Raw genomic sequence first — 13,135 nt, forward strand, 5'->3', positions numbered from 1 at the left:
CGAGAAACACTGTTTTACTATTGCCTGAGGGGCTGAGTAAGGCCGAGGGCCTATGTTGTGTGGAAACACTGATACTGATTTGAGGCCGAGGGCCTGAGATATGTACGCCACGAGGTGGCTTGATTGATATGAGGCCGAGGGCCTAGATTTGATGCCACGAGATGGCTTGTTATTGCACTTGGGCCGTAAGGGGCCCCTCCAGGAGTCTGCACACCCCCAGTGAGTGCGGGTACCCATTGTGTTGTGAGATTGAGCCCGAGGGGCTAGTATTGTTCTGAGATGTTGCCCGAGCGGTGGATTTGTGGATATTGTGCCTGAGGGGCGAGCTTCTATTTATTTACTATACATTAATTGTCTGTCAGTTACCTGTTCATTGTTGGAAAAAGGATTTTACTTGGCTTTTCACTGGTCTACTATTTTTAACTAGTTTTACTGCTTCATTATAGAATGCCTTGTGCCTTACGTGTTTTCTTACTTTTAGTCATTATTTACATTTGTTACTCATTGAGTTGGAGTACTCACTTTACTCCCTGCACCCTGTGTGCAGATTCAGGCGTAGCTGGTTCCGTTCTCGAGTGCTGATCCTTCCAGCTTCAAGCGGACATTCGGAGTACACGAGGTAGCTGCTTGGCGTCCGCAGTTTCTGTGTTTCTCCTCCTTTATCATTTCTATCATGTTTCAGACAGATGTACTAGTTTACAAACTTAGCAGACCTTTATCATGACTTATAGATGCTCATGACTTGTGACACCCCGGTTTGGGCTGTGTTGGGTTATATTTCCGCACTTTATTGATATTATCCGCTACTTAATACTATTAAATCGTGTTTTAGACTGCTTTATGTTGTTAAATTGCTTAAAAAGGTAAATTGGGTTTAGTTGGCTGGCCTTGTCTTCACGAGAGGCGCCATCACGATCGGGTTGGGATTTAGGTTCGTGACAAGTTGGTATTAGAGCCTAGGTTACATAGGTCTCATGAGTCATGAGCAGGTTTAGTAGAGTCTCGCGGATTGGTACGGAGACGTCTGTATTTATCCTCGAGAGGCTGCAGAAGCTTTAGGAAAACTTCATATTCTTGAACTTCTTGTCGTGCGAATTTGGTGATCCGAGTACTAAACTTTTGTTGTTCTATTCTCTCACAGATGGTGAGGACGCGCGCTACCGTACAGGGTGGACGACCACCAGTACCACCAGCCGGGGCCACTAGAGGCCGGGGACGCGGCCGTGGTCGTGGTAGAGGCAGAGCAGCGAGGGCAGCACCTGCAGATCCACCAGCTGCCCCAGTTCAGGACCAGGTCCCAGCTGTGGACCCTCCAACAGCACCAGCTCAGGCACCAGTTGTGCCTATTGTGATTCCGGGTCTTCAGGAGGCCTTGGCTCAGATATTATCAGTTTGCACTGGCCTAGCTCAGGCGGTTTCAGCCACTACAGCCGCAGCTACTTCTCAGGCCGGGAGAGGCAGTCAGACTCCTGCCGCCCGCACACCTGAGCAGGTCGTGCAGGGACTTCAGACGCTGGGGGAACACCCAGATCAGCCGGTTGCCGCTGCTCAGGGCTATGTAGTTCCTGTCATGCCAGAGGATGAGCAGCGTAGGTTTGAGAGATTTGGTAGACTTCAGCCTCCGACCTTCAGTGGAGCAGAGGGCGAGTATGCCCAGGGCTTTTTGGACAAGTGTCAGAGGATGCTTCGTACAGCCGGTATTCTGGAGACCAGCGGGGTTGCTTTCACTACCTATCGGTTTTCAGGACCTGCTTTTACTTGGTGGGAGGATTTTGAGAGGCGTAGGCCTGTTGGTGCATCACCCCTTTCCTGGCAGCAGTTCTTCGTTCTCTTTCTAGAGAAGTATGTGCCGCAGTCTCGCAGAGAGGAGTTGTGCAGGCAGTTTGAGTGGTTGCGTCAGGGGGAGATGACCGTGTCACAGTATGAGTTGAGGTTCTCTGAGTTTGCTCGTCATGCCATCTGGTTGGTCCCGACGGATAGGGAGAGGATCAGGAGATTTGTCGATGGTCTTACTTAGCAGCTCCGTATTCTCATGACCAGGGAGAGGATGACTAGTGCTACATTCGAGGAGGTTGTGGACATTGCCCGGGATATTGAGTCTGTCCGTCACTAGGAGCGAGAGGAGAGGGAGGCCAAGAGGCCACGAGGATCTGGTAGCTATAGTGGTGCTCCTTCGAGGGGCCAGTTTCAGCACGGCAGAGGCCGACAGTTCCGACATGGTCAGTCTGATCACCCAGGTTATCGAGGGACGTCATTGGGTCATGGTTCTCACAGTTCATACCAGGGCCATTCTTCACTTAGCGCCCTTCCAGCTCAGAGCTCATCTCGTGCTCCACCCGTTCAGGGCTCTTCTATACCGAGTGCATCTACTAGTCACTCCGATGCGAGGGGTTCCCATCAGCCCCCTTCTCCAGCACCTGGGAGTTCTTACGAGTGTGGAGAGATGGGGCACATGTGGAGGCAGTATCCCCGTCGTGTTGCTAGTTCATCCCAGCAGAGGGGCCAGTCATCAGCCTCAGCGCCAGTTGCTCCACCACCACCCGCCCAGCCAGCTAGGGGTGGGGGTCAGTCAGCCAGGGGTCGCCCCAGAGGGGGAGGTCGATCAGGGGGCGGTCAGGACCGTTTTTATGCTCTTCCAGGCAGACCCGATGCTATCGCTTCAGATGCTGTTATTACAGGTATTGTTTCAGTCTGCCACAGAGATGCCTCTGTATTATTTGATCCCGGTTTCACCTATTCTTATGTGTCATCATACTTTACTCGTTATTTGGGTACGCCCCGTGAGTTTCTTGCTTTACCTGTTCATGTATCTACCCCGGTGGGCGATACTGTTGTTGTAGACCGTGTGTACCGGTTGTGTATGGTGACTATTGGGGGTCTGGAGACCCGAGTGGATCTTTTATTATTGAGTATGGTGGATTTTGATGTTATTTTTGACATGGATTGGCTGTCTCCGTGTCGCGCTATTCTGGACTGTCATGCTAAGACAGTCACATTGGCTATACCGGGTGTGCCACGGATCAAGTAGCGAGGTGTGACTGATTGTGTTCCTAGTAGAGTAATCTCTTTCTTGAAGGCCTAACATATGGTTGGGAAGGGTTGTCTTTCGTATCTTGCCTTTGTGAGGGATGTCGGAGCTGAGGCTCCCAGTATTGATTTTGTCCCAGTTGTGAGGTATTTCCCTGATGTATTTCCTGCAGACTTGTCGGGTATACCACCGGATAGGGATATTGATTTTGGTATTGACCTGGTGCCAGGCACTCAGCCCATTTCTATTCCGCCGTATCATATGGCACCAGCGAAGTTGAAGGAGTTAAAGGAGCAGCTTCAGGAACTCCTTGATAAGGGGTTCATTCGGCCTAGTGTGTCACCTTGGGGTGTGCCGGTTCTGTTTGTGAAGAAGAAGGATGGCACTATGAGGATGTGCATTGATTATAGGCAATTGAACAAGGTAACAATTAGTAACAAGTATCCTTTGCCTCGCATTGATGATTTATTCCACCAGCTTTAGGGAGCGAGGGTATTCTCCAAGATTGATCTCCATTCGGGTTATCACCAGTTGAAGATCAGGGATTCGGATATTCTTAAGACGGCCTTCAGGACCAGATATGGTCATTATGAGTTCCTGGTTATGTCTTTTGGGCTGACCAATGCCCCAGCAGCGTTCATACATTTGATGAACAGCATGTTCCGACCTTATCTTGACTCTTTTGTCATAGTTTTCATTGATGATATTCTGGTATATTCGCGCAGTCAGGAGGAGCACGTGGAGCATTTGAGGGTTGTGTTGCAGAGATTGAGGGAGGAGAAGCTTTATGCAAAGTTCTCCAAGTGTGAGTTTTGGCTCAGTTCAGTGGCATTCTTGAGACATGTGGTGTCCAGTGAGGGTATTCAGGTTGATCCAAAGAAGATAGAGGCGGTTCAGAGTTGGCCCAGACCGTCCTCAGCCACTGAGATTTGCAGCTTTCTTGGTTTGGCAGGCTATTATCGGCGGTTTGTTCAGGGATTCTCATCTATCGCATCGCCTTTGACCAAGTTGACTTAGAACGGTGATTCATTCGTATGGTCGGATGAGTGTGAGGAGAGCTTTTAGAAGCTCAAGACAGCTTTGACCACAGCTCCAGTATTGGTGTTGCCATCAGCTTCAGGTTCATATACCGTGTATTGTGATGCTTCGAGAGGAGGGATTGGTTGTGTGTTGATGCAGGAGGGTAGAGTTATTGCTTATGCTTCTCGTCAGTTGAAGTCCCATGAGAAGAACTACCCCGTTCATGATTTGGAGTTGTCTGCCATAGTCTATGCATTGAAGATTTGGAGGCATTACTTATATGGCGTATCTTGTGAGGTGTTCACCGATCATCGCAGTCTTCAACATTTGTTCAAGTAAAAGGATCTTAATTTGAGGCAACAGAGATGGTTGGAGTTACTTAAGGATTATGAAATCACTATATTGTACCATCCGGGAAAGGCCAATGTGGTGGTCGATGCTTTGAGCCGAAAGGCAGTGAGTATGGGGAGTTTGGCATATATTCCAGTTGGGGAGAGACCTCTTGCGGTTGATGTTCAGACTTTCGCCAATCGGTTCGTGAGGTTGGATATTTCGGAGCCCAGTCGGGTATTAGCTTGTGTGATTTCTCGGTCTTCCCTATATGAGCGCATCAGAGAGCGCTAGTATGATGATTCACATTTGCTCGTCCTTAGGGACAGAGTTCAGCATGATGATTCCAGAGATGTGACTATTGGAGATGATGGGGTATTGAGGATGCAGGGCCGGATTTGTATGCCCAATGTGGATGGGCTTCGGGAGTTGATTCTGGAGGAGGCCCATAGCTCGCGGTATTCTATCCATCCAGGAGCCGCGAAGATGTATCAAGATCTGAGACAGCATTACTGATGGAGTAGAATGAAGAAAGATATTGTGGGATTTGTAGCTCGGTGTCTCAATTGTCAGCAGGTGAAATATGAGCATCAGAGACCGGGTGGCTTGCTTCAGCGGATGGATATTCCCGAGTGGAAGTGGGAGCGGATCACTATGGACTTTATAGTTGGGCTTCCACGGACTTTGAGGAAGTTTGATACTATTTGGATGATTGTGGATAGGCTGACTAAGTCCGCGCACTTCATTCCTATCTGTACTACTTATTCTTCCGAGCGGTTAACAGAGATATATATCCGGAAGATTGTTCGGTTGCATGGTGTCCCAGTTTCCATCATTTCAGATCGGGGCACTCAGTTTACTTCCTAATTTTAGAAGTCTGTCCAGCGGGAGTTGGGTACTCAGGTGGAGTTGAGCACAGCTTTTCACCCTCAGACGGACGGGCAGTCCGAGCGCACTATTCAGATATTGGAGGATATGCTACGCGCTTGCGTTATTGATTTCGGAGGGTCATGGGATCAGTTTCTACCACTTGCAGAGTTTGCTTATAACAACAGCTACCAGTCGAGTATACAGATTGCCCCATATGAGGCTTTGTACGGGAGGCGGTGTAGATCTCCAGTTGGTTGGTTCGAGCCCGGTGAGGCTAGGCTATTGGGGACAGATTTGGTTCAGGATGCTTTAGATAAGGTGAAGGTGATTCAGGAGAGACTTCGTACAGCACAGTCGAGGCAAAAGAGTTATGCTGACAGGAAGATTCGAGATGTGTCCTACATGGTCGGTGAGAAGGTCCTGTTGAAGGTTTCGCCCATGAAGGGTGTTATGAGATTTGGAAAGAAAGGGAAGTCTAGTCCGCGGTTCATTGGGCCTTTTGAGGTACTTCGGAGGATTGGGGAGGTGGCTTATGAGCTTGCCTTGCCACCCAGCTTGTCGAGTGTGCATCCGGTGTTCCATGTTTCTATGGTCCGGAGGTATATTGGAGATCCGTCTCATGTTCTGGATTTCAGCACGATTCAGTTGGAGGGTGATTTGACTTATGATGTAGAGCCAGTAGCTATTCTGGAGCGTCAGTTTCGGAAGTTGAGATCAAAAGATGTAGCTTCGTTGAAAGTGCATGGAAAGGTAGGCCCGTGGAGGAGGCTACCTGGGAGACCGAGAGAGAGATGCGGAGCAGATATCCTCACCTGTTTGTTTATCCGTGTTTTGAGGTATCGGGTTGGTCGAATTGAATTAGTATCGGTTTTGATGAAGTTTGAGAAACTTAGTCTCTTTTAAGAAGGCTTAAGTTGAAAAAGTCAACCGGATGTTGACTTATGTGTTAGAGGGCTCGGAGGTGAGTTCCGATGGTTCGGTTAGCTTCGGGAGGTGATTTGGGACTTAGGAGTGCGATCGGAATAGGTTTTGGAGGTTTGGAGAAGATTTAGGCTTGAATTGGCAAAGTTGATATTTTGGCGATTTCCGGTTGATAGGCGAGATTTCGATATAGGGGTCGGAATGGAATCCCGAGAGTTGCAGTAGCTTCGTTGTGTCATTTGGGATGTGTGTGCAAAATTTCAGGTTATTCGGACGTGGTTTGGTTGGATTTTTGATCAAAAGCGGAATTCAGAAGTTTTTAGAAACTTAGGCTTAAATCCGAGCTGTTTTGGTTGATTTGATGTTGATTGAAGTGTTTTGATGATTGGAACAAGTTTGAATAAGGTATTGGGATATGTTTCTGCTTTTGGTTGAGGTCCCGGGGGCCTCGGGGTGATTTCGGATGATTGACGGAGAAGTTGGATGTTTGTTGCAGCTGCAGATTTTCTGCTTCTGGTATTTCCGCACCTGCGGATTGGGGACCGCAGGTGCGATGACGCAGGTGCGAGGGAGAAGACCGCAGATGCGAAAGGGGACTGGCGAGCAGATACCGTAGAAGCGGTCAAGATGGTCGCATCTGCGAAGCCGCAGATGCGGAAGTCCTATCGCAGATGCGATTTCGAGTTTTAAGTGAAAAACCGCAGAAGCGGTGGTTTGGCCGCAAATGCAGTACCGCAGATGCGGAAAAGTCTGGGCAGAACATATAAGTTATTTCATTTCGCGAATTTGGGTTATTTCACCATTTTTTACTTCGGCCTTGGAGCTTTTTGGACGATTTGAGAGAGGGATTTCAAGGGAACTTCATTGAGGTAAGGATTTTGGACCTAAAACACATTTCTATGGTAGTAGTTCGTGGATTAAGGCTGTAATTAAAGGAATTAAAGTGCTAAAAATGGGGGATTAGGGCTTGAGTTTAAGAAGCCTTTAAATGAGAATTTGAGGGGTCATTTGGACTCTGATTTTAGTATTCTTGATATGTATGAACTCGTGGGGAGATAAGGAATCCATTGGTGTGAAAAATTATGAATTTCAAGGCGTGGGCCTGGGGGTCGGGTTTTGGTAATTTCGGGATTTGTGCCCTTTATTGATTGTTTTCGCTTGGGCTTTGTTCCCTTAGCATATTTTGACGTCCTCGTTCTGATTTTGGATAGATTCGACGCGCGTGGAGGCCTATTCGAGGGGCAAAGGCGTCGCGAGCTAGAGATTTAGCCAGTTCGAGGTGAGTAATGATTGTAATTGATGTTCTGAGGGTTTGAAACCCCGGATTGCACATCGTAGTGCTATATTGAGGTGAGGCACATGCTTGATAACGAGCGTGGGGTCGTACACTATTGGGGATTGTGACTTGGTCCGTCCCGATTGATGATTTTACCGCGTATTTGATTGAAAAACCATTTGCTATCATCATTATTTGGGCTAAATGCCATATTTGGGCCTAGTGCCAACTATTTGAACCCTTCGGGGCTTTTTATTGATATTTCCTCACTGTTTTGACTTACTACTTGAACTCAGTCATGTTATTTTTCCCACTGTTTTTCTACTCAGCCATTTTTACTCAGTTTTGAGACTTAAATGATGTTTTAAATGATGTTTGGGCTGAGAAACACTGTTTTACTATTGCCTGAGGGGCTTGTGAGGATTTTTGACTGAGTAAGGCCGAGGGCCTATGTTGTGATGAAACACTGATACTGATTTGAGGCCGAGGACCTGAGATATGTACGCCACGAGGTGGCTTGATTGATATGAGGCCGAGGGCCTAGATTTGATGCCACGAGATGGCTTGTTATTGCGCTTGGGCCGTAAGGGGCCCCTGCAGGAGTCTGCACACCCCCAGTGAGCGCGGGTACCCATTGTGTTGTGAGATTGAGACCGAGGGGCTGGTATTATTCTGAGATGTTGCCCGAGGGGCGAATTTGTGGATACTGTGCCCGAGGGGCGAGCTTCTATTTATTTAGTATACCTTAATTGTCTGTCAATTACCTGTTCATTGTTGGAAAAAGGATTTTACTTGGCTTTTCACTGGTCTACTGTTTTTAACTGGTTTTACTGCTTCATTATAGAATGCCTTGTGCCGTACGTGTTTTCTTACTTTCAGTCATTATTTACATTTGTTACTCATTGAGTTGGAGTACTCACTTTACTCCCTGCACCCTGTGTACAGATTCAGGCGTAGCTGGTTCCGTTCCCGAGTGCTGATCTTTCCAGCTTCAGGCGGACATTCGGAGTACACGAGGTAGCTGCCTGGCGTCCGCAGTTTCCGTTTTCTCCTCCTCTATCATGTTTCAGACAGATGTACTAGTTTACAGACTTAGCAGACCTGTATCATAACTTATAGATGCTCATGACTTGTGACACCCCGGTTAGGGTTGTGTTGGGTTATATTTCCGCTACTTAATACTATTAAATCGTGTTTTAGACTGCTTTATGTTGTAAAACTGCTTAAAAAGGTAAATTGGGTTTAGTTGGCTTACCTTGTCTTCACGAGAGGCGCCATCACGACTGGGTTGGGATTTAGGGTCGTGACAAAGGCTATCCCTTCTTTTTTTTATTGGCATGATCTATACGACACGATCACAACGAGCAAATGCACAACTTCCATAAATGACTCTATTCATAGAAATACTAGAGATGCTTATGTTATTGATTCGCCATGTGTCATATTATTTTATCATCTGTTCATGGGTCTAAAAAATACGTAAGTTGGTAAAATTTATTTCATGATATTAATCAGAGGCATAATGGTCTTATGACGTACCGAGAGATTTTATTAACGTATTTCATGCATTTATACATGCACATTGACCCATGACCAGATGGCGTTATATGCGTGTATATGTGTGTGTGTGTGTGTGTATATGGGATATGGGAAAGGTTATGGCTTTATATATGCACCACCACCTGATCAGCTGGTATACGTTCATGATTTTGCCCACAGTGGCCGAGATGATATGATGGAATGCCCTCAGAGGCCTGATGATGTTATGAAACATGTACCTACGCACGGCATGACATTCATACGCACATGCATGACACTATAATTATTTCATGAATTACAGAGTTATCCAGACTTACAGGTTGACTCATTTATTCTATATTTCTTCCATGTCTGTTACGTACTTATTTATGTGCCTTACATACTCGGTACATTATTCGTACTGACGTCCCTTTTGTCTGGGGACGCTACGTTTCATGCCTGCAGGTCCCGATAGACAGGTCGAGAGCCCTCCAAGTAGGCTAGCAGCTCGGCGGAAGATGTTGGTGCGCTCTATTTGCTTCGGAGTTGCTTGTTGGATTAGTATGATTTAGATGTGTATTGTTTGGTATGGTGGGACTCTGTTCCGACCTTTATGAAAATTATGTATTCTTACAGGCTTGTAGATATATGTCATGTACGTAAAAGATTGTATGGCCTTGTTGGCCTATGTTCAGTATACGAGTGGTTATTTTGGTCTTATAAGCCTGTATGTCTTATGTATAAGTTGGTATCACATATTTTATACTACTTATCAGCCTTCCGGCTCAGTTATCTATGAAAGTATGACATGAAAAGATACGTTATGATGGTACTCGGTTGAGTAAGGTACCGGGTGCCCGTCGCGGCCCATCGGTTTGGGTCGTGACAAAAGTAGTATCAGAGCAGTTCTGTCCTAGGGAGTCTACAAGTTGTGTCCAGTAGAGTCTTGTTTATGGGTGTGTTGTGCACCACACTTATAAGCAGGAGGCTATAGGGCATTTAGGACTGTCGCTCTTTCTTCATACTCTAGATCGTGTGGTAGAGCTCATTTGTAAGAACTAAATTTCCTAAACTCTATCTTATTCGTAATACAACGATGCCTACATTCAGAAAGCGGTCAGTAAGAGATATGGCTGTGGAAGTGTTGAAGTCAGCGGAACTCGATTCTGCATCATACTTATGATGAGTAAATGTGAGGTCTTCAGCAGACCATGCGTGTACTAAAAGGTGTAAGGTTCTTGATAAGGAGTTTTAAGGCAAGAATACTTATCCACCCTTATGGTAAAAAGCAATGAAAGGATCAGAAGGTACAAGTTTCAACAAGTAAAAGAAGCAAGATGAAGAAGGGTACGAGGCGCCCAGTTAATGAAGGATAACAGTATTTACAACTCAGGTAGAAGAATATAAGCCTTTTGAGTTATCTTCAAAAGTAACAGAGGTATGTACAACTGGCCATACCGATCTCAATTATGCCCTATAGGAGCTAATATATATGGTTTAAGAAAAGGACGAGATATCAAAATCTAGCTGGGGTTAGAGTAACCCAAAATGGTGGATGGATTGTTTGTATTAGATGATATTTCCGAATGATATTGCAGAAGTGCTAATAAATCTCCTTGTGAGACATCCAGATGGTGCACTCTAAAATAATACAGCTAGATATGAGTACTACAAAGATAGGCATTGGTAGCCTTGAAGGGATGAATATTACCTAAGTGTGGCTCCCATCCCTAGTAGAGGGAGAATGTTAGGCAGCCTGAAGAGCCAGTAGATGGAACAAGGGAAGGTAAAAAGCGAAAGAATGTCTTGTTAAAGTTTTCAGGATAAAGTGATAAATAGAAATATTAGCAGGGAAGTACGAAGAGGGATAATGAAGCATTATGAGTGAGATGTGATACATGGATGGAAACAGTAGAGTGTTACAAAATCTATAGTCAAATGAAGAAAGAGACGGGAAGTGATGGGCCTTAAGGCAACAAGAGAGTATAGGCCATACAGTCACATTCTCATTACGAGAAATAAGTTCGCGACTCTAACGTGATTACTAAAAGGAAAAGTTAGACCCCAGAGTAATAGAAATCGGTATGGATTGGTGAACAAGATAAACTAACCATGAATTAGGGACTGAGTGATTTGATAATAGTCGGCATCATGAGAATTTCATATTTCGTTCCGGCAATAGTAGAATGGACAATAGAAGAAGATTCATGAGAAATTCAGAGAATGGTCATTTAGGAAGACGCTTCCCTAAAGCAAGCAATGTGAGCAAAGTTAAGCTTAAGGGACTGTATTTATCAGTTACATTAAGTGTCACCCTTGTGAGTAAGGAATTTTGTTATTCTTGGTACAAAAGGATTATCGCAAGGCAAGTAAGGGTCATCGACGATGTGAAAAGACGCTAGAGATGAAAAGGTAAAACATCTACACGTGGACCATCATAGCACTAAATCTTAGTACTCCCCTAAAGGGGGAATATGGAGTGATGTGGCATTAAGACAGAATTAAGTGGTTCCAGTAATCATGGGATGATAAAGGAAGAATGCGGTGAAAACGAAAAAGGAATGAGATTGCACTTATTCAGCTCCTACATATATGATACGATTCCAGAACATTAAGCAAGCACGACGCCAAGGAAAGGAAGTAAGGGTTCCTGCCTAGTATTCTATTGATAAGTAAGGAGCCAGTACGAGAGGTAAATTAGACAAAGAAAATAACCCAAGAAAGATTTTACAAGATATTGATATGGGAATGGGCTAACGAGTAATTAGTAGTAAATTCAGGAAGAGCCTCGTCATGACTAGACAAGAAGTTACAGACAAATCAGCAGATCATGCAAGATAAATATAGTAAACCCCAACATGGAGAATCCAGCCTCACAGTAATGTCATTATAATACTTGAGATATATTCAAATAGGATTCGGGGTAGTTAAAGGTACCGTAGAAGTGTTACGGGGATAAAAGAAAGTGCCACTGGGAAGGCAGTCAAAATATCAGTTCAGGAGCAACCCTACAAGCACAAGGGCATGGAGGTAAGCAACTACGGACGATTATAGGCAAGGAAGGACATCAAAAGGTCTGTAGTAAGCTCACAACTTTACAAGAGTCAAGGGTTCTCCCTAAGTACTACAACGAAAGACTAGCTGAGGAAATAAGGAAGAAGGCTTCAACCTAAGCACAACGACCTAAAGAGGAGATGGTCGTGTAACAACAGTCTCACAACAACATTGTAAGCACCCAAAGGAAAGTGGCACCTACCGTGGCTAATGAACGGGAAGTAAATTAAAAGTAATGTTCGAGATCATATGAGTTGCACAAAAACTCTGGCATGCGTGGGAACTAAAATAAGCTAAGTATGGACGCAACAAGGGGGCAGAAAGACCAGGAAAAGTAATAGCTTACGTTGAAAGAAAGCTAAGATGGAACGAAAGACATTATTCGATCAATGATCCCGAGTGGGTTACGTTATGAACGCACTTAAGGGTTTGGAGTTTTATACATGCAGCATATATAACCGTAAAAGATTCTGGTATACGTTAAAAGAAAGAATTGAGCCCAGGTCTTAGAGGAGAGATTAAATTCTTAAAGGATTGTATCATGCATATTCCTCAGTGCCCATGAAAGGCTAAACAGAATAACTGATACCATGAACCACATATCGGAAGATAACTTAAGCCGACATAAAGGACGATCAGAAAAAGGAGGAAACTAAAGAGTTACATCAACGAAGTAAACTAGGAATCCTATTATTGGACCCAGAAGTTACAGGAATCATGATTGAGAACATAGCAGAATCACTCTTAATATTAGAGGTGCAAGAGAGATAGCACAACAAATGTATTCTATAACGGCTCTATGATAAAGCCAGTTAGAAGAAGTACCAGCCTCATAAGAATTTAGTATGGAGCTCCCACCGGATTGTATAGGCACCAAAGGTGCAAGTATTATAATAGAGCTTCAAATGGTGGATGCGATTTATACCTATGTGGAAGGGAGGTTATGAAAGAAACATAGAAGAATGTAAGGTGATATTTTAAAGTAAGTAAGGTAAAGGTGAACAACGTACGAAATACTCAAGTATAGAAGGATGAGATGGTCCATACTTCAGGTAAAAGAGTAGAAGCGCTGGGATTCAGTATCCAGGGATGATAGCAGCGTCATCAGTAGCATACCT

The sequence above is a fragment of the Nicotiana attenuata genome, chromosome 2 (assembly GCF_001879085.1).
Source record: "Nicotiana attenuata strain UT chromosome 2, NIATTr2, whole genome shotgun sequence".
NCBI lineage: Eukaryota > Viridiplantae > Streptophyta > Magnoliopsida > Solanales > Solanaceae > Nicotiana > Nicotiana attenuata.